General features: G+C 42.8%; 1 protein-coding gene across 1 annotated transcript in view; it reads left to right on the top strand.

Moving 5' to 3' along the window:
* The window catches only part of LOC126488294 (uncharacterized), a 68,166-nt gene extending 45,788 nt beyond the window's left edge, over positions 1-22,378 (top strand). Inside the window, exon 10 of the mRNA XM_050121684.1 lies at positions 22,274-22,378. The gene's annotated coding sequence lies outside the window, so the exon portion shown is untranslated. The remainder of the gene's footprint in view (positions 1-22,273) is intronic.
* Positions 22,379-22,702: the final 324 nt, after the last annotated feature.

The following is a 22,702-nucleotide window of genomic DNA, read 5'->3' as shown; positions in this document are numbered from 1 at the left end:
TCAGAGCCAGGAGCATTAGATCCACAAGACAGCATTCAGGCAGGCATAGATGTATAGATTCAGACTTATACAATGGACAGGGAACAAGAAAACACACACACACTTTCCCCAGAGCGAGACAGACAGACAGACAGAGAAAAGTCAAATCTGGGTTCACTCTTGGTTAAATTATACCAAAAGAAAGTGCTTAATTTCGAGACCAGCCTGGTCTACAAGAGCTAGTTCCAGGACAGGCTCCAAAACCACAGAGAAACCCTGTCTCGAAAAACCAAAAAAAAAAAAAAAAAAAAAGCCTGCAATATGTAGGTATAGAGATTCATCATCCATCATATAGAAATCCCGGAAATGTGCTCAATGTTTAATAGTAGGAAACTTAATGACCATGGTCTCTTGGAAATAAGGCACTAAATGAATGATGTTGCTAGGTGGATCCAAATGAATTGACCAATAGCCGCTTGCATACAATTTGGAAATCTCTGTGGCTTTACTGATTTTAAAGGAAACTAGTAACAAAGATCCCTTTGAGAGGAAAGACCAGCCTATAGTTTTTGAGACAGGGTCTCAATATGTATATAGCACCAGCTAACCTAACACTTGCTTGGTAGACCAGGCTGACCTTGAACTCATAGAGATTCACCTACTTCTTCTGCTTCCTCTGTGCTTGGATTAAAAGCCTGCATCTCTACACCCAGCCCAGACTGTAGTCTTTATGTTTTATTTTATGTTTCTTAGTGTTTTGCCTGTGCATATGTATATTCTCTAAATCCATTGTTGGTGCCTGAGAGGCCGGAAGGCATTGCATTTCTTGGAACTGGAATTACAAGTGGTTATGAGCCAACCTTGTAGGTGCTAGTAACTGCACCCAGATCTTCTGTAAGAGCAGCAAGAGCTCCTAACTTCTGAGATATCTCTTGCCTCCAGACTGTATTCTTAATGTATTCTTAATACAATAGTCCTGAGTTTTGTAGCTCAAGTTCTGTTGAGGGGTCTGAGTGGCCTTGAACTAGTCATTCAGCTGGCTGGACTTCAGGTGTTTGAGCTGTAAAATAGAGTTGGACTGGATGTTGATAAGGTCCCTTCTGCCTCTTCAATTTTTATTGAGTCTGTGAAAATATCTTCCTCCGTCTTTGCCAGAGTGACAGCAAAAGTTGTGGTGGCATGAAATTTCAGAGCACTTAAAAAATATTTGGGAAATTAGACAGCTTTGGTGTGAATATTTTTATTCTTCTTGGCAACAAGAAACTAATTTTGTTCAGCCTCATCAATAGTTGCCTCTAGTCTGTAAATTATGCATGATTTATGATGAAATACGGAAAGCTAATTTCCCCCTGGTTTCTTGTTTTGTGTGAATAAATGATCCTCTTAGGCTCTCCTTATTAATAACAAGTTCCAATGGACAGAGCGCTCACCATAACATTTCCTTTGTACTGTAACTACAGCTTGAGAAAACAAAATACGAGTTATGCTTGGTCTGTTTGTTCCAGAGAATCAGGAAAGTCATGGCCCAAAGTGCCATCCGCTATAAAAATGCTGTCCTGATATGCATTGGGAAGTGCTTGACTAGCACTAAAGAGGAAACTACCAGCAAATGAGCCTTTTCTTTTCCTCAATAATTACCGTACAGCTAGAAGAAAAGCCCTCTAAGGTCAATTTAGTTTATTTCTTGGCATGGGCCTTTGCTTGGTAAGTCTCCATTAAACACAAATAAAAAAGGACACACTTGAAAGTTGCAAACAGCTGCCTTGTGACTGTGCTGAGGAAGGAAATACTTCAAAAATGTCATTAGCCCGCAGAGGAACCTAGTTATCCTTTCCTTTTCTAGTGGTGCTCTTCTGTAAGGAATGGCTTAGTTTGCTGTTTTAAGTAGACCTGTGAGAAGCTCCTCAGGGGTTTACACCACGCCCTGCTCTCGGGTTATCTTCCTGGGAGCTTGGGAAAGGAAAGGACTAGGGCCAGCTTGTCAAAGGCGGTTCAAACTAAACCGCCCCTCAGCTTGCTTTGCAGTCCATTCCCACGCCTGCTATTAGCAGAGAATTTTTTCAAATGTTAATAAAATGCGAAGCTGTTGGGAACCTGGGCAAAGTGGCTTTCAAATTCACTATGCTGGGTTCCTTAATGCTCTTTCTGGTAGAAGCTTGATATTGCTCAAAACTATTCAAGCAGTGAACAGTTTTTCAGTTTTTCCGCCTCCTTCTCCACCCCCTCCCTCCCCATGCTCCACTCCTCCTCCCCCTCTCCATCCTCCTGCTGGTGCCGACAAGAAAACTCAAGGAGTCTCACACCTGGGAAAGTGTTCTACGCAGTGTAAGTCACTTCCTCTCTTCACTCTCCAATACAGCAAATCTAGATTTTCTTAGGGAAAAATATGAGGCTAAGGCTGAGGATGTAGCTTAGTTGGCAGGGAACTTGCCTGGCATATAGAACTCTTTAAATTCAATTCCCAGCACTATGTAAACAGAGTGGTGCGTCCCTCTAATTCCAGCACCTGGAAGGTGATGATATCAGAATTCATCCTTGGCTACGTGTTGAGTTTGAGGCCAGCCTGGGATACATGAGAAGCTGTCTCAAAAACTAAAAATATGGTATGGTTTGAAAAGCATATTCATTATAATATTATTTGGGTTTTTTTTTTTTTTTTTTTTTTTTTTTTTTTTTTTTTTTTTTNTTTTTGAGACAGGGTTTCTCTGTGTAGGCCTGGCTGTCCTGGAACTAGTTCTGTAGATCAGGCTGGCCTCCAACTCACGTCTGCCTGCCTCATGAGTTCAAGGCATGCACCACCACTGCCCAGCTCATTATAATGTCATTATTTGTAAATGTGAAATAAATGTAAGATTATTGCCTTCAAGGTAAGATGTTGATCTCTGTATTGGAGTGTTAAAAAAAAACAAGTCGGTGGCTGGAGGCTACCCAGGCATAGCAGCAAATTCCTTTCCTCTAATCTTCTCCTGGGTTCATTTCAAAAGTGCCACCTGGAAATCTTTCCGCTGGCTGTGGTAGCACAGGTAACGGTTGCGAGGTAGGAAGATTAGGAATTCAAGATTATCCTTGCTACAGTACAGCAAGTTTGAGGCCAGGCTGGAGTTTCTGAGCCTTAGAAAGTAAATAAATAAATAAATAAATAAATAAATAAATAAATAAATAAATAAGCAAGCAAACAAAAAACAAAGCCTCAAACAAACCAAAATTAAACTAAACAAGAAACAAATGGCGTGCTGGAGCAACTGAAAAAAAAACTATATTCAAATAATGATGGCTGGCCAGGCAAACTAATTGAGTCTTGATACAAATGACAACATGGATGAATCTTGAAATGGTATATTAAGTGAAATAAATCAGACACAAAGGTCAAATGCTATATAATTTTACTTATATTAAATAATTCAAATAAACATATTAATAATAGCAGAAGGTAGATTAGATTAGAGGTTACCAGTGGCTGGGAAGGGGATATAGGAAGTTATTCTCGATGAGTACAGTTTCTGCTTGGGGATAATAGAAATGATTCAGAAATAGATAGTTCTGGGGGTCATACAACATTATAAATGTAATTAGTATCATACTTAAAATGGCTAGTAAGTTTTAGGTAGAAAAAGAAACCCAATAAAATGAAAACTGGTGTCTAACACTGGAATCCATTAGTTTAGCATTTCTCTAGGTATGAAATGTGAGTAAATCAGTATTCTGGCAAATTAAGAAGAGGTCACCTAGGAAGGGTCCAGGGACAAGTCAGTTCAATCAACTGGGTTAAGCCTGCCCGCTTTCTTTCAACAGAAAGAAAAATTAGTTTAGTCTACCACAGAGGTGGCGGCTGGTCAGTAACAAGAGCACTGCCCGCAGCCTAGACTGGCCTCTATGTCATTGTGAAAGCCCGAGACAGTGGATGTGGTATGGAGCATGTTCAAACTGTTTACCCTACGTCCTCGTTTCTGAGCACTCATTTTGTGGCAATGGTGCTATGTAGAATACTCCTTGGGAAATGCTGGGCTCAGTAAGTTGCAGCACCATCGTTTTGTGGAAACTGCCACACATTCTCAGAATGATGATGTCATCGTGTATCGCTTGATGTGTAAAGAAGTTTTGACATGAAAAGATGTTTCTGACTGCAATGTTACAAAACACTGGTTAATAGAATCTTGTTTTTTAAATGTATATGGATATACTAGATTTGGCTATATCATATATAGACAGATTGTATATGAAGGTATTTTTGTGGATGGGGAGATGCCCTTTCTTGAACTCCCACAGACTCTCAGACCTCCAGCAATCTGTACCATCTTTCTATAAATCGGTTGTCTTTTGGGTTACCATTCCCGTCATTTTTCTTTATTATGTGTATCTCTCTCCGTGTGTATCTCTCTCTCTCTGTTTGTGTGTGTGTGTGTGTGTGTGTGTGTGTGTGTGTGTGAGAGAGAGAGAGAGAGAGAGAGAGAGAGAGAGAGAGAGAGAGAGTATTCAGGTGCCAGAAGAGGGTGTGAGATTCCCCGGAGCTGAAGCTACAGTGGTGTGAGTTGCCTGAGAATCACCCCCTGTCTTCTGCAAGGTCACCATGTGCTCTTAGCCACTGAGCTTTCTCTCCAGTCCCCTGTCATTTTTCTAGTAGTATTGATATTCTCAATGTGTGGCGCCCAGAAATTTCCATAACACTCCATGATTTCTGAAAGAAAATATTATCCTTATTATATAATTCCAGTTACATATAAAAATATGTATGTAACAATTGGGTACCAATTGCTTTAATCAAATCTTGGAAACCATGCCTAGTTTCATACTGATTTCTGCATTGTCCTTGAATTTCATAACTGCTACATCTCTAGTCCCTTAAAGATCTAGTGCAATCTAATTCAACATTATCTATATTGTCCACTTGAGTATAACTATTCTGAATCGCACCCTATAATTATTTGAAAGAAATTTATCTATTCACCTTCTACTTTTTATAGAGATGCAATCTTGCCATGTAGCCCATGGATCTAAACTCAGGGTCCTCTTTCTTCAGCTTCTCTAGTGCTGGAATTAAAGGTGTATCCTACCACTCTTATTATGCACCATTTCTTTATTTCTGAAGGTGGAGCGCATGTTCCAAATCCTAACATATTCCCAATTCAATTGCCTAGATTTATTAAAGGATTATTAGAACTTTTTTATTTAAACAGAGTCTCACTGTACAACTTTGGCTGATTTGAAAACCATGGTGGTCTGCCTACCTCTGCTTCCAGAGTGCTTAAATTAAAGGAGTTCAACACCATGCCTGGCCCTGTGAAAAAGGAGCTTTCATACTGACAAGGAAGGCAAGGGATGCCCTGCAGTTTGGCCATAGAATTTGGAGTACCTTTCACCAGACACCACTTTTTACTCCTTGGCCCAGTCATTGGTATCAGTTTTTTTTTCTTGTTGTTGTTGTTGTTTTGACTTTCAATTCCCATGAGAGCTCAGGTAGATAAATTCAAGTCACATAAAGACAGGCTGTCTTCTCCATTGAGATGTACTCCCTAAGACGGCACTGTCAGGGTTCACGGTACTCCAAATTGTTATTTCTTGTCCTTTTTAGCTTAATGAAAACTTGTTTTATATTTGTTATCAGTCCTCCCATACAGTTGTTAGCCCCCCAAGCCAGATTAAACAATGTGACCTTGCTCTAAACAGCACACAGCTTAGTCCCTTCCACCAAGCCGTGTGCTCAGGTTTTCCAGAGAGCAGCTGCTTCTCTGCACTTGCCACATCTTACACGCTGCAGGTGCACAGCATATACAGAATGCTTAGAACATAAGGTTTATTTAAAAGAAAGATGGTTACACTTTTGACTCTCTAAGGATTTTCCAGCACGCATAGTGGCACCTGTGGTGACAACTTGTTTGTGCTGTAACAAATAAAGCTTGCCTGAAGATCAGAGTGCGGAGCTAGCCACACTGGTTAACCATGGAGTTCAGGCAGGGGTGTCACACACTTTTAATCCCTGTACTTTAGAGACAGAGACAGGCAGATCTCTGTGAGTTTGAGGCCAACCTGGGCTACATGAGATTGATCCAGTCTAAAAGAGAAACAGTTGGGAGGTAGTGGCTCACACCTTTAATCCTAGTACTTGGCTGTCACACACCTTTAATCCCGGAGATAGAAAGTGATATGGCTGGGTGGAGCGAGAAATAAAAGGTGGGAGGAGACAGGGGCTCATGGCATTCAGTCTGAGGATTCATGGGAACAGGATCTTGCCTCCTTTTTGGTCTGAGGATTCGGTAGAGGTAAAAAGTCGAGCCACTTTAGTGGCTGGCTCCTTTACTTCTCTGATCTTTTAGCATTTACCCCAATACCTGACTCTGGGTTTTTATTATTAAGAAAATTAGATTTGTGCTACACGTTTGCCAACCCACAAACGGAAGAGGAAACATCAGGAGTTCCAAGTCAGCTTTGGCTACTTAGGGAGTTTGAGGCCCACCTGGACTACAAGAGACACTGACTCAAACAAGCACAACAAAACACTTCACCAATTTTAAGCTTACAATCAAGATGCAGATCATTTCCATTGCTACATAAAGCATCCTCTGAGATTTAGCCTCGTGGTTGCCCTCCACTGGCTCTAGAAACCACTTATTTACCTCCTTTTCATCATGTAGAATCTGATATATGTAATCATAAAGTGTGTAATTTTGGTATCTGGTTATTTTTACTTGGAATAATATATTTGGAATCTGTGTTGTTTCCTGTATCAGTTGCTCATTATTTTTTATTACTGAATCTATGTGGGGTACAATTGGTCTCTTCATTCACTTCAGAGCAATTACTAGTAAAGCTGCTGTGAAATTTGTGTTCAAGCCTTTCTATGGATTAATCTTGTTTAAAATCACACTTATTTTGTGCATGTGCCTGTGTATGGGGGACAGGGCATTTCTGTGCCATGGCACATGTGGGGAGATCAGACTACAGCCTGCAGAAGTCATTCCTGTCTTTCCACTATGTGGTCCCAGGAATCGAACTCAGGTCAGACTTGACAAATGCCTTTACTTACAGAACCATCTTGCCAACCCATGTATGTATCTTTTACTTTCTCATTAGTAAAAAATGTAGCAGAATGGTTGTAGTGAGTCTTTCTCTGTCCCACCAGCCTGGCTCCCAAATAATGACACAGAGACTTATTATGAAAACTTGGCTTATAGCTTAGGCTTGTCCCTAACTAGTTCTTATTACTTAAATGAACCCATTTCTATTAATTTACTTTTTGTCTCATGGCTTTATTACCTCATCTCCATAGTGCCCATCTTGCTTGCTCTGTGTCTAAGTCCCAGCATCCTCTCTGCCTGAAAATCCTGCCTAGCTATTGGCCATTCAGCTTTTTATTAAACCAATCAGAGTGAAATGTCTTTACACAGTCATCAAATATGTTTAATCTTGTAATAGGCAGTTTATCTTTTCCAGTGTGAGTTTACCTTTCTATATTCCCACCCACAGTGAATGTTCTTTAATATAGTTCTTAAGTAAATTATTTAAACAGCAGCTTTTATTTTTGATTGTACTCCACTTGTTTTGATGTTGTTTTATTTTGTTTGTGTATTTTAGAGACAGTCTTCATATGTATTCATGGCTTGCCTGCAATTAGAGACTGGCCTCAAATTCTAGAGCAATCTTGTCTTTGCCTCCCGAGTATTAGAGTCACAAGTGCAATTTGGCTGAACAGTGTTTTTGTTTTGAGGTTTAAATTTTAAAAGATGTCGTGTCTAATGTCACTTGGAATAAGAAAATTATCAATGATGGCAGCAAAATATGTTTCAATGTTTATTTTATCAGAATTGTTAATCCAATTATATTTTTGTCAAATAATTTAACTTGCACGTGTTGGGTTTTAGTATTTGGTTAAACACAGTTATCCATCACTGCTCAAAATGACAGGCTAATGGGCTTTTGGTTTTATGAGTCTACAGTCACTAGTACCTCAGGCAGGCCTCAAATTGTTGATTCGTCAGGTTTAGGATGACAGGCATGTGTCACACCACACCTGGTTGTATTTTTGTTGTTTTTGTCTTTTATATAGATTTTGCTATATAGTCTAGGCAGGCTGATACCTCACAAATGCTGGAATTTCAGATATATGCCACTATTGCTGGTGAGAGCATACTTCTACAATGACAATCCAAGCTGGGGACTGTAGGACATACTTGTAATTCTAGAACTTGGGAGGCTGAAGCAGGGGATTGTAGACTTAAGACTAGTGTGATACATGAAACCATATCTCCAAACAAAAATGAAATTCAAGGTAGATCAGACCCAATTACAGAGGAATTAAGTCCCAGTAACATATTCAACATGCACATGGCCTTCTGAACTCCAACTTACTGACAGGAAAAGAGTCTGACCTCATAGATACTTGCCAGTGTCCTGTTGGTCATCTGGAAGGCTACCAAGCATGGCATTACCCTTTGGATATCAGTGACAAGAAAAAAATTAAAACACAAAGCTAAATAAAACAGCAGACACACTTGCTCTGTTTTTACCATAGCGAAGATCTAAGGGTTTACGTAGAGCACATGTTACCAAGTGACAAGCCTCTTCTAATCCTGATTTACAAATAGAAATGATAACATACGTGCCAGGATGGGCTGAGTCCTGTCTGGGAGCCTCCCAAATGCGGAGTAGTACAAAGAAGCCGTTGGTGGTTCAGATAGTGGAGTCATGCACTCACCAGGCTGTCTGCAAAAGGAATCTTGCTATATCCTTACTTTGCGGATAAGTCTTTGGGGATTTTGATCATAAACAGTCTTTTTTTTTCCTGCTATGATATAGGGTCTACATAACACATAACATCTGAGGCTATTAGGCAATGCTTCCTCTGTACCAAGATTAACCCCCTCTACTCTTAGCTTTTCTAGTTCATTGAGAAGCTTTTGTTGAGTCTCCAGTTTCCTCTGAGCAGTTGAACAATAGTTACTCTATGCAAAGGATAACTTTCCTTTATAAGCTGAGGGTTGAAGGACTGCAGTGAACGTCGCATTCCAGGCTTCCTGCATTGCTCTGACCTTTGGTTGTAAGCCTTTAATGAACCCTGGGTGACTCTGGAATTCTCAGTATGCAATGATAAGTGGTACCAGAGAAAGACGTACCTCTAGTCCAGAGTCTTTGCTTTAGTATGGCAAAGTCTAGTGTTAACTGCATGAATGAAAATGACTTTTTTTGTTGGATGGAGTAGCCATGCTTGAAATTCCAGCACTTGGGGAGTAGAAACAAGAAGATCAGGAGTTTAGGGCCAGTCTGGGTACTCATGTAGCCTTAAAAAAAAGCAACCCCTACAAAAATGCTGGTGTAGTGATACACGCTTTTAATCTCAGTATTTCAGGAAGAAGAAGCAGGCGGACCTTAGTGAGTTCAAGGCCAGCCAGGGCAACATAGTGAAATCTTATCTCAAGAGAAAAAAATGAACTTCCAAAATCTACAAACTTGTGAGGTGGAAGAGGAGAACAGGGGGAGTTGAAGGATGGCTTCTATGACACAGAGTTCAGGGCCAGCTTAGACTATGTGAAACCTATCTACAAACAAGCAACCTCCCCCTCCTCCAAAGTCTTTCTTTTCCTTTCTAAAATATCGGGCTGAATTCCCAGGAAATTGAAGAGCAGTACCTAGGCCTTGTGAGCCTCGGGAGGTAAACAGGGCCTCATTTCTGCCTCTTTCTTCTGACGTGTTCTCATTAGTTGCATTCTTCCTCAAAGAACTTGAATTTGAGACAAATAAGCAGGATAGTTTATCTTCAGCTTCTCCCTCCCTTACTCTTTGCTGTTTCTTTCCTTCCAGCCGCTCGGCCTCCTCCTCAGCTAGTATTTACCCTGCTCTGGCCTCTTCCCAGAGGAGCCAGTGTTCCAGCAGCACAGTGTCGTCCTTCTAATCAAAACCTCCGTCCTAACAAGGCTGACATCAGTTTGGACATTCCAATTAGGCTATTCACAGGACAATTAAAATGACCAGTAAATGTAACTCTGTGTGTGTGTGTGTGGGGGGGCATTTGTGTTTTGAAGCCACATTCTGCCTTAGCTCTCAGTCACTGGGAGAGTCGGTGGTGGACATCGTCAAGATTCTCTGTCATCTCCCTTCCCCACCCCCACCCCTGCCCTGGAGAGCCTCGCCGAAGCTTGGAAATGGGGCAGACACTGGCTTCTCTCCTAGATCCCTATTACTGTTTCTATTTGTTTGCTGGAAACAGTGGCAAAGGAAGGTTAAAGACAACCCAGGTTTCTTCCTAAGAAAATGGGAACAATGCAATGATGTTACCTATTTCGTAGGGTTATTGTAAAGATGGATCCGTCTTCTGTGTGTAAAACAGTAGGCTGCCTAGGAAATAATAAGCATGCAATTTAGCAAGCATTTGTGATTTACAAAGTGGTCTCTGAGAGAAAGAGAACAGACAGCTGCTAAGCATGTCTCCCAGTGTCCCTTCCTAGACCTTTATGGCTTATAATGCTAGGTTTTCATTCATGTGAGTGTTGTGAAGTTCCCTTTAAAATAAATTATAGCAGGGAATTAAAATCACCAGGCACTGGGTAGCACGGCGTATGTAGATATGTTACAGATGGTGATAAATGTAAGAAAAATTATTATTCACTTCCTTCTTATAGAATAAGTTCAAGTTATGGGTGTTGCTCAGTGGTACAGACTTGCCTAACATGGGCAAGGTTCTTGCTTCAGACAGCATCAGCGCCGCCCCCACCCCCACGCTAGAATAAGATGAAGTCTCACAGTGATCCTGATAGGCATTGCATTGAAATTGTAAAAATTACTATTGTAAATTACTACTTGCCTGTCCCACTTTCATCCCTGTTTCGACTCCCATTCCTTTCTGTTTGTTTTGGTTGCTGTGGTTACTGTATGTTTGTTCTCTTTTGCTTTGAGACCGGGGTCTCAAGCTACATTCCACACTTGTCTGAAATTCTACGTAGAGCTGACCTCAAACTTTTGTCAGCCCTCCTGTACGTGTGGAGGCCAGAGGTTGCCATCAGGTGTCATGGTTAATTGCTCTGAACTTTACTTTTTTAGACAGGAACTCTTCGTGAACAGGAAGTTCGTCAGTTTGACTAAGCTGTCTGGACAGTGAGCTCCAGGATTCCCCCCCCCCCTGCATGCCACCCCCAAAAGTGGGGTTGCAGGTGCCGCCACCATGCCCAGTGTTTCCAAACTCAGGTCTTCAGGCTTGCAGCGTAAGAGATTGTCCCGTTGAATCACCTACCCAGCCCCCTACCTGTCCTTTTTATTGTTTGCCTCTCTTTGATAGAATGGAAGCCCCCTCTGGCAGCAATATTTTCTTGTTTTGTTTCAGGAAGTGAACAAAATATCTAAAATGCCATCTGACCTGTAGAAAGTGACTGGTAATTATCTCACAATCAGCTGACTGAATGACGGTGGCATGCCGTTCACGGTCCTTTTGATTTGGTTCCAGTGTTTTCCAGCTCCATCCTTTGCCTGCTTCTCTTCCGTGTGTTACTCAGTTTAACTCTTCCCTACATGCTACACCTCCACCCCCATTTCTCTATAATCTTTTCTCTGCCTTGTAAATAATCAGGGATCTTTGCAAATATTCAGTTCTGAGGATGTGCTTCATAGTCTGAGCTTGTATAAGTGAAAAAAAAAAAGGAAACAGCCAAAGCACCCATCAGTAATTGATAATTTAAAAAAAATCATGGTAGGGTCAGGGATGAGCTCAGTGGATAGAGTGCTTGCCTAGCACGCACTGGGTTCAGTTACCACCCCATAAACTGGGCATGGTACATGCCTATAATCCCAGCACTTGGGAAGGGAGGCAGGAAGATCAAAACGTCAAGCTTATCTTCATATAGAGAGAGTTCTAGGCCATCCTTGGCTATATGAGACCATGACTAAAAAACAAGGAAGGAAAGAAGGAATGGAGGAAGGAAGCAGGTCGTGATAGTTTTCACTCACTTTGGCAGTGTCTGTCAAAACTGCAAATGCACAGGGCTAGGCACAGTTCCATGGCAAGAGCGCTTGACTAGCATGTCTGAGGCCCCGTGTTTAGTCTCCAGCATCACACACAGACATACACACAGACATACACACAGACACACACAGACACACACACACACACACACACACACACACACACACACACAAGAGGGGGGTGGAGAGGAAGAGATGGAGGAAGGGAGAGAGAGTAGAAAAATGTGTGGAGGCTCACACCTATAATCCTAGTGCTTGGAAAACTGAGGCAGAAGAATTGCTGTGAGTTCGAGTCTAGCCTGAGGTACATAGTGAATTCCAGGACAGCCTGGGCTACAAGCAAAATATTATCTCAATAACATCGAACCCACAAATACACATTGTTTTTTAGACTCTTTTTACAGCTTTGCGGCCCACTCCCATGCTTCCTCCCGTGCTGGAGAGCTGCCGCAGCTGCTTCAGTGACTTCTGTTAGCTATCAGAAGGACAGGACTCATTAGCATGGAGAGATATGTTAATTGCTGTGGAAGGTCATGCAGCCAACATTAATTAGACTTGCTAGATGTCAGGTACTGTGACATGTGCCTTAATATGTTTTATCTCATCTAATTCTCATAAAACCGGGTGAAGAAGTTACTGTAATACTCTATGTTTTGCACAAAAGGAACTTGACTCAATCAGAGAAGTTAATTTTCTTAATTTGGGCCAGAAAATAAATAGCAAGGCTTCAATATCCTAAAATTTATTATGACAAAGACTTTGCATATATGATCCAATTTTGTGTATATATGGATATGTATATTTGTACACGTGGAAACATAAGATGTTGACAGTTGGGTGATGTCATTGTGAGTTTGTTATTTTCTTCTGTCTTGTTTATCTGTTTGTCATTTTTCTGAGATGGAAACTTACCACATGGCCCACACTGACCTTAAATTCCCAATCCTCCCTCCCTACCTCACCAGTGCTGAGGTTACTAACGTGCAGCGCCATGCCTGGGATGCTTTCTGTTTCTGTGCCAGCCATAGGAAGAGGAAGCGAAGCCAGGAGGCAGATGAGATCCTTGTGTAATTTTAAAGATTGCTAACTCTGAAAAGTCTGGGGGTAAGATGGTAATAGGAAACCATGGCACACATAGCGAGAATTGCTCTTAAGTAAAGAGAAAAATAATTACTGGAGAGGGAAAACTAGCCTAAAAGGAAGGAAGATAGATTCTGGGGTAGAGTCAGGGGAAGGCATAAGTGGAAGGGGTCAACTTGAGCAGGAAGTATCGACTTCAGGGAAGCTGGGGGTGGGAAGGTGAAAGGCCTGACTGAGTGGGCGAGAAGCGGGAGTCGCCACCTGATGACCTATGTCTGTTCATTAAAATCCAAAGCTAGGGCTTGGCCAAAGGGGTCTGAGGCAAGAGTGAGGTGGGGGATATGAGGAGATGGAAAGGATTTGGAACAATTACTGAGAGAAATGTGATATCGATATATAAAAGGACTGCCTCATAGCCCTTGGGGCCCAGCGGGGGCTGGCTGGCCAGGCTTTGTAGTGGAGCCAACTTCCTGACCTTCTCCAGCAATAGAAGGCTGCCCAGGAGAGGGTGATGGAGAGGATGATGCCCACTGTGCTAGGGTTTTCACAAGGCTGAGGATTGGCAGAGCAGGTGCTGCCAAAAGGTCACTGGGCGAGGGAGTTGAGTAGAGCCACACAAGCGGAGCTAAAATGGCTGGCCATGGGGCTGAATTGGAAGGAGCTGAAAGGAGGCCAGGAGGTTACTAGTGGTTTCTGGGAAAGGAGAAGGGAAGGAGGGCAGAGTGCTGGCCTCGCCTTGTGGGCCAAAGATCAGGAGAGAGAGAGAGAGAGAGGAGAGAGAAGCCTAGCAATAGGAGGCTAAAGAAAGGCAGAGTGCTAGCTGCGAAGTCCAAAGAACAGGAGGGAGAGACAGAGAGACAGGCAAACAAACAGTCAGACAGAGGGAGGGAGAGAGGAGAAAAGCCCAGCAATAGAGGGCTAAGGTCACAGAAGTGTCTTTGAGTTGGAGATGTTGAACCGGTTCAGTACAGGACTCTGGAAGGAAGTGTGAAGAAGCAGCCGAGACGTGACAAAGGAGCACAGACAGACTTCAAGCAGCACCTACCCGAGTGAGCCGAACGTAGTGTCCTCTGTGAGGATCACTCAGCAGTTCCGTCTTAACGGAGCTTGGTCTTTACCCACACGCTTGCTTCTTTGCAGGCTGATTGGGAAAGAGGAGACACCACAGCGTTGTCTGTAACTGCATCTGATGAGAAACAGCCTGAAACCCAGTCATAGCGAGTTCAGTTATAATCCACAAAGTGGAGTGCTCTATGGTTGTCCAAAAGGAGGCTTTCGTGTGCTGACATGAAATAATTACTGTGTTAAGTGGGAGAGGCAGCGAGAATAGTGTGCAGTGCATTTGACAATATCGGCATAAAATAGTTCCAGAGCGAGACACAAACATTAATATTGGTTTCTCCAAAGACAGCTGTTGGCAAGGCAAAGGAGCTGGAAACTTTTGTCTGGGGACAAACGTAGAACAGAAGCCCCCCCCCCCAGTCTTAAAAAAATTCAGGGTTATGCTATGCGGTTCTGGCTATCCCGGGACTCACTATATAGACAAGACTGGTCTCAAACTCAAGAGATCTGCCTGCTTATGCCTCTCGAGTGCTGGGATTAGAGGCATGCACCATCAGACCTGGCTCTTTTGTAAAGTTTAAAAGCGCATATTTGTGTGTGTGTGTGTGTGTGTGTGTGTGTGTGTGTGTGTGTGTGTATGAAGCATGCACATTTTCAAGCATGCATCATGGAATACATACGGAAGTCAGAGGACACCTTGTGGAAGTTGGTTCTCTCCTTCCATTACATCCAGCCATTAGGCTGTAAGCAAGCATTTTTATTCATGAAGCCATTGCAGAAACCCTTCCTTTCCCCGCTTTCTCCTACTTTTGTATTTTGAGCCTTGTGAATATATTACTTGCTGAGAAAATAATTTAAAACATATGAATTTAATCACTCAACCTCAGCTTTCGGTATATATGTAATTTATATCTACTTTAGAGATATAAATCATTAGCCTAAAAGCACACCGAAAACTTCCCATAGAATTTTGCTTCAAACCAGTCATTTTGCCAGGATGTTTGGTCAGGGTTTGGATGAAATGGAATGAACTATGTGTTGAAGTTAAGTGATGAATATATGGGGATTTATTTTCACTTGAAATATGAAATTGCTTTTTTTTTGTTTGAGAAAGAGTCTCACCCTGTAATGCAGACAGGAACTCAAAGGTGGCCTCAAGCCTGTCTACCAAGTGCTTGGATGGCAGGTGTGACCCGCCATGCTCTGCTAAGATTGTCATCTTTTGGGAGAGGCAGGGTCTCACTACGCAGTCCTAGGTGGCCTGGATCTCACTGAGATCTGCCTACCCCAGTCTCCCAGGCATGAGAAAAAAATAAAGGAGGGCCAGCAAAATGGTTCAGCAGATAAAGATACCTGAGTTCTGTCCCAGAACCCACATGGTAGAAGGAGAGAATCTACTCCCCAAAACTGTCCTTTGGCCTCCTCAAGTGCACCTCATAACATTCAGGCACACACACACACACACACACACACAACTTAAAAAAAGAAAACAATTCCTTTCGCACTCTTGCTAAGAACATTCAGGTACTTTCTCATCCTGGATCTTGTATCTCGTAATTGAGTGGAAATTCCCATCCCACATTGGCTTCTGAAACAGTATTATTACCTCGCTGATTTCCCTTTATTACGGGGTCTGGTGCTGTTCTCAGGATTTTTCCTATTAATGACAATCTCTCCCCGTCCTGTTGGGTGTTAATTGGCCACTACCTTATTCTTATTGCTTGCAAAGCTCATCTTGTTCTCAAAAAAATCACTTCATTAGATTGTGTGTTTTAATGACCACTTGACATTCTTTCTAGCCCAGTTTATTATTAGCTACCCTAACTAATTTGTGGCCATTACCTTAACTTGGTTACTTATACTTATCAGTCTAGGGACTGATGTCTCTTGGACATTCAGTCACACATCACAGGAAAGGTCACACATGGGTGAGCGAGCACACTTGTGCTCAACCTTTCAGCCTCAAGTTGTTTGCTTATGTCTGCTCTTCTTATATTACCTAAGAGACCATAGTGTAGTGGCCTCATCCTGGCTGCTGACTCCTACTAATTCTTGTTGTCTGTCCCCGGGAGGCAGGTGACTTTCTTCTGCTACAGGCTCAAGTGTCTTCCTTATATCCAAATCTGTCAGCCACCTCGGCACACGTGTCTCAGGAGTACCCCCAAACTACGCGAGCTTTCCTAACTGGTTCGGTTTGAATCTGGAGTTCTCCCCCCCACCCGCCCGAGGCTCATATTTTGAATGCTTGTTTCCCAGCTGGTGGCACTATTTTGGGAGGAGGCTGTGGAAATTTCAGGAGGTGGCGCCAACTAGCAAAAATAGGTCAGTAGGGGTGGGCCCTAAAAGGTGATAGCCTGGCCCTTGGTCCCTGGCCCGCCGTGATGAGAATAGCCTCTGCATCATGCTCCTACCCTCACACGTGGTACAGATCTGCCCTGCTTTCCCTTACTGTGCCGATGGACATCTTGTCGCTCATGGCTTCTCTGGGGCATTCGCTCACTGAGACGCCAACACGACTAGAACACCAACTGAAGCCTCCTCTCTTATTTTGTTTCTTTTGAGACAGGGTCCTCCGATGTATCCCAGGCTCTCCTTGAACTTTCAGAGACCCTCGTTGCCTCTGCCTCCTGTGTGCTGGAATTACAGGTGGGGGCCATGGTGCCCAGCCCAAGCCCATTCTTTATATCCTCTGTAAAGGCAAATTATTTTGTAGACTGTCCTTTACTTTGGGGTTGTCCCGTGTGTCTTCCTCATGAGAGTCAGGTTATGCACATTTGGCAGGAGTGACACATTACAGGGCTGTTGATGTTGACTTCAATTCCTTGCTTAAAATTCTGCTTTCTAGACCAGAAGAAACAGAGTCTCTTTCAGAACCTGGATCTTGTATTTACTCATCTAGGCTCTAAGCCTGGAAGATCCAGCAAACCCATCTCCACCCTTCTTAGACTTGGGCTTATAGGCATTTGCAGGATGCCCAGCTTGGTATGTGGGTGTTGGACTCTGAGCTCTGGTCCTCATGATTACACGCAGGTGTTATTAGTTGCTGGGATAACTCTCTATTCCCTGTTCTTGCTATTTTCTATCAAGTTTGAGAGCAGAGAAGGAAATGGAAGACACCCTTGCCTTTCATTTTTACATGCATGAAGACGATAAAGTGAGTGTGGAGGCATATGCCTGTAATCTTCGTGCTTGGGATGCTGAAACAGGAGAATCAAGGGTAGCAGTTGGGCTACATAGTGAGACCTGTCTCAGAAAAATAAAGCTAAAGCAAAACTTTTTTTAAAGGAAAAAAACATGAGATGGTGCTCAGTGTCCTATCTAAGCATTTCTGCCATTCTGAACGCTCACACTAGATCAAGGCACAATTTTCATGCGTGCTTATGGGTAGAAGAGGAAACGTCACCATAACTACATGGGAGGCAGAGGAAGCATGTGGTGGGGATTTTGTTCTTCCCTGAAACTGCTATACTAGAGCAGTATAAACAACAGATATTGTTTCATATTTTCAGAAGCTAGAATATGAAACCAACATGGTGGCAGGGCCATACTCTGTAGATTGTAATGGAAGAGCTTCTTCCAGCTGCAGGTAGCTCCAGATGTTCATTCACTAGAAACTGCATTTTCACGTGACCTTCCTCCCTTCTCTGTTTGTGTCATCACAGGATGTTCTCCACACCATCACCTTGTGTGCGTGCGTGTGTGTGCGTGCCCAAATTTACCTTACCTTGCTATACACAGGCTAGATATCTGATAAGGACCCATCGTAATGACCTTTTCTTGCTCTGTTATATTGTCTTTAGCTGTGGCGCTGGCAATTGAACCCAAGCCCTGGTGTATGCTAAGCAAGTTCTCTATTATTGAACTATATCCCCAGCTCCTCATTTTTATTTTAAGAGAGCATCTTAGCCGGGTGGTGGTGGCTCACACCTTTATTCCCAGCACTCCCAGGAGGCAGAGGCAGGTGGATCTCTGTGAGTTCAAGGTCAGCCTGATCTGCAAAGAGCTAGTTCTAGGACAGGCTCTTGAAGCTACAGAGAAGCCCCTGTCTCGAAAAACAAAAGAGATTGTCTAGGCTGACCTCAAACTCTCTATATATCTGAGGAAGCCATTGAACTTGTCATCCTCCAGGCTCCCAAGTACCTGGGTTTACAAGCATGGCCTATCTACCACACCCAATTTGTAGTAGTAATTTTATAGGGGAAAAGTCATTCCATCAACAAGTTTTCCCACAGGACTTCGATCTATTTTTTAGGGGGAATATTATTCAGTGCACATCAGGAGCCATATCTGAAATCCAACCCATCTGAGAACGCCAAGTAGAGCTCAGTTCTCTATAGTACTTAGACCAGTGTAGCAGAAATCCCTATCTATATGTAATACTTAGTCGCGGATAGCAGAATTTTCTCTTTCTCATTTATTCCAGTTTTGGCTGGCTTTCCTGCAGGTAAGGAAGGAAAACAAAATAGTTAGAATATGCCTGGTATCCTCAAAATAGACTTAGGACATAAGTTTCCAATGACAATACCAGCTATTTGCATACCTTTTACATAGAGGGCAATCACAGAGAACATTCACAGCCTGCAGAGGTTTCACGCCTGTATTCTTATAGCTCTAATAATTGCTTTAGAATATAAATAAATGTGTCACCTTCTGACATGTGGGGAGCATGAGTCCCAGAGAGGCAGACTGACTTCCTGTAGGTTACACAGCTACCGACAATAAACTTTACACAAGAGAAGGATCATGGCTGAAGGTTATCGAATATAGTATAGTCATTTACTTATTCAGCCAAAAATATGATCTGGGTACCTGTCACCACTGCTTAAATAAATGGATGGCTAAGACCTCAGCTACACCTCTTGCCTTCATTTCCTGATCCATTCCTCTTGCTATTGCATCTCATAATTAACCACAGACTGAAGCATGGTACCAAGGCAGAAACTGGAACATTGATGTGGTTGTGTCCATTCAGATTCCCTTTCTATCTGATAACCTCCACAATGATAGTCTGGAGTTGATTCCTGTGTCTGTTGAGCTGAACAAGAAGCCATTGTTGTCAAGATATTAAGAGTCCTTTGGCTTATAGTTTCACTTAAATCATATACATTTGTCTAAAATTATGTTTGGACCAAAGGCAGGCTTTCTCACATGGACAGTTTTGCTGTGACAGTATATCAAGGAAGCAAAGGATTTAGTCTGTTGGCTGGGGATACGAGTCAGAGATAGAATGCTTGCCTCGCATGCCTTGGGTTCAATTCCTAGAACAACAAAAATTAAATATTAAAATGAAAGAATTCGGTATGTTCCTTTAATACGTCTGAGATGGAATGTCAGCATCTGTATTAGTTCCTTTCCTATTGCTGCGAGGAAACACTAATGACCAGGCAACTTCTAGAAGGAAAGGCTTATTAGGGCTTACAGTCCCACGGGATTAGAGCTCACCGCTGTCGTGGTGAGGAAGCAGGGCAGCAGGTATGCCGGGAGACTGGAGCAGCAAGCTAAGAGCTCACATCCCGAACAGCAAGCAGGAAGCAGAGAGCAAACTGAGCATGCATGGTGTAAGTCTTTATACTCTCAAAGTCTGCCTCCAATGATACACTTCCTCCCACAAGATCGCACTCCCTAAGTCTTCCCAAACAGGGCCATCAGTCGTGGACTAACCATTCAGACTCCCATGAATGAGCATGAGAGTATGGGAGACATTTCATTCAGACTCCTACAGCATCTCCCTCTGCGTATTCCAGGTCTCCACCAGCAACACTAGAGGGTCGGTGCTTTTAGCCTTGCCAGCAAGGCCACATTAACAAGCTACTGTCTCAGGCAGGATCTAGGTAGCTGGAAGACAAAGAACGGAAACTTCTGGAGTAATGAGTTATGTAACATCCCCAAAAAGCAGTGAGCAGAGCAAGGAGAAGGGTGACAGATGGGAGCAACTATTTGGTGCTAAGTTCTTTGTAAATCCTGGATGGGCAGGAGTTCCTCATTTAACATATAATCAAAACTGGGGCAGAGGATTTTAAACCGGAGCTTCTTGATCTGTTACCATGTGGGGCCCCTTTTCATCCTGAATATTTTCACAGTAACCTAGGTATAAAAAATAAGTACACAAATTAAACATTTACCAATAATAAATCATAAAGAATTTTAAACAATTCCTTGGTAAATATATCATTTTACCATTTATTACAGAAGAAGGAAAATTTGCATACTAATAAGATGGATGACTGTTTATTTTTACTTAAAGAATTAAATCTTGCCTCAATATTGAATATGTTAAGGCATGGAGCATCTTCAGTGTAATAGATGTTTTGATTTTATAATCATTAGTCCTGAGAGAACAGCTTCCCACAAATACATAGAGCAAAGTGGCAGACGGATGCTCAGGGCTATTTCAGGAGCTGTGAAAAATTCTAGCCTCCCAGTGCCAGCAAGGTGGTTCAGTGGATCAAAACATTTGCTATGCAAGCACGGCAACCTGAGTCCAATCCCCAGAATCTACATAGAGGTGGACAGAGAGAACTCACTCCATAAAGTAGTCCTCTGACCTCCACAGATGCACACAGATCCACACACACACACACACACACACACACACATACCACGCGCACACACTTTAAAAATGTTTTCATTTTTAAAAGCCTGTCCTAATTCCAAGTCAAAATTCATTTAACTTTTCAAAATATATAGCTAAAGGCAGTAACTCAAACAGCACTTTTTAATTTTTATTTATTTAAATATTTGTGTGTGTGTGTGTGTGCGCGCATGCGTGAGCGCGTGCGCACGCCTGTATGTGCATGTGTGGAGATGCCCACAGATGCTAGAATTGTGCTGGATCCCCTGGAACTGGAGTTATAGTCAGTAGTGCTGGGAACTGAACTCTGGTCCTCTGAAAGTGCAACAAGCACTCTTAGTGAGCCATTTCTACAGTCCCGCAAGCAGTAATTTTAAAACCATCAAATGTTCTAACATGACACAACCCCAAAATACACTAATTTGATAGGTAGATACTGAAGCATGATGGTAGAAATATATTTAAAGACCTTTTCACGATTAAACAATTATGCCTGCAGTCAGGTGTGGTGGACTTTAATTCCACCTTTAATTCCAGCACTCAGGAGACAGAGGCAGGCAAATCTCCTTGAGTTCAAAGACAGCCATGTGTAGCACAAAGTTGCCCTTTGTACACACAGAAGCAAATTTCAGGGAAGTTGCTGGTGTAACATAGGCAGCTGCTGCCAGACAACTCAAATTCATTGCATGTTTGTTTTTAAGCTTGTTTTTCTTTTGAGTCAGGGTCTCATGCAAGGCTGGCCTCGAACTTACTATGTAGTCAAAGAGGACTCTGAACCCCTGATTCTCCTGTTTTTACCACCCTAGTGCTGGGATTGCTGGCCAGTGCCACTGTGTCTTGTTTTATACAGTGCTGGGGATCGAAGTCGGGGCTTTGTACATGGTAGGCAAGCCCTCCACGAACGGAACTACGGAACTACGTTCTTAGCCCCTGGTTTAGATTTTTGAGAGTTGTATGTTCAGAAATGTTTAACTGTTGCCAAATTTTCCTCTAAGACCGACAGCTTAAGGGACTGTGGTTTAGATAGACTTGTCCAAGATCACATACTAGTAAATGACAGAATTACTCAGGTTACCTGGAACCTAAAATAAGAACATGAATGAGGCAGCATTCATCAACTTCTAGGTCGCATAAGCCAGATAAAGGTGCTGAAGAGGGTTCAGGGGATACATGCAATGTATAAGATCAAGAAAGGGCCTCTATAATGTCACATGTGTCTGGATTCTGGCAGCCTGTGACAGATTGCCGATCCCCATCCTGCACAACACAACCACCTGTTCCCATGAAAGGCACAGACTCTGTCCACCTCACTTCTACTGCACTTGAGGAAGTGACTTAGGACTGTTTGGGACTTCTGGCTTCTACTCCAAGTGCCCCCTCTGAGGCTAGTCGAACTGCTAACCCTCGCAGGGCTTTGCTTCGGGAGGCAATCTCTCATGCACCTCTACCTCCAGAGCACAGCTGCCTCCGAGTCCGGAGGAACTCTAGGTTTTGTGCGCTAGCCTGGTGTCTGTCATCTCAGAACCATGGCCTGGCCACACAGCCTCCTGGCCTCCGGTTCTTCTTCCTACCTTATGCTTCTTTTCACAGTGAAGTTGTTGAAAGAGCTTAACCTGTCTCTGTGTTTTTGCCACGCAGGGAGAAGAGTTGTCTTAATCAGATACAGAACCTACCCAGTCTGTTCAGCAATGGATAGCTCCGATGGAAACAGCAGACTTGTAGAGTACAATAAATGAAGGACGCATACATTCTCTGACTCCCCCTTTCCTCTGGTTTAGGGCTTTTGTTTTGTTTCTGTGGTGTTAGGGGATGAACACAGGACCTCATGCATGCCATCTAAGCACTCTAGAGCTGTCCCACTGTCCCTTCTGCTGCTGTGACAAAACACTTGACAAGGATCTGAAGAAATTGCTAGTACTGGTTCTGAATACTGTCTACTCCTCCAGAGGACCTAGGTTAGATTCTCAGCACCCACACGGTGGCTTACAACCATCTCTAACTCTAGTTGCAGGGACCCAACATCCCTTTCTGAACTCCACAGGTACAGGGCACAGACATACATGCAGG

This window comes from Alexandromys fortis, unplaced genomic scaffold (genome assembly GCF_014885135.2).
Source record: "Alexandromys fortis isolate MF-2015 unplaced genomic scaffold, M_Fortis_MF-2015_v1.1 scaffold_194, whole genome shotgun sequence".
In the NCBI taxonomy this organism is placed as follows: domain Eukaryota; kingdom Metazoa; phylum Chordata; class Mammalia; order Rodentia; family Cricetidae; genus Alexandromys; species Alexandromys fortis.
Note: the sequence above shows the minus strand (reverse complement) of the source record. Positions and strands in the feature narration are given on the sequence as shown.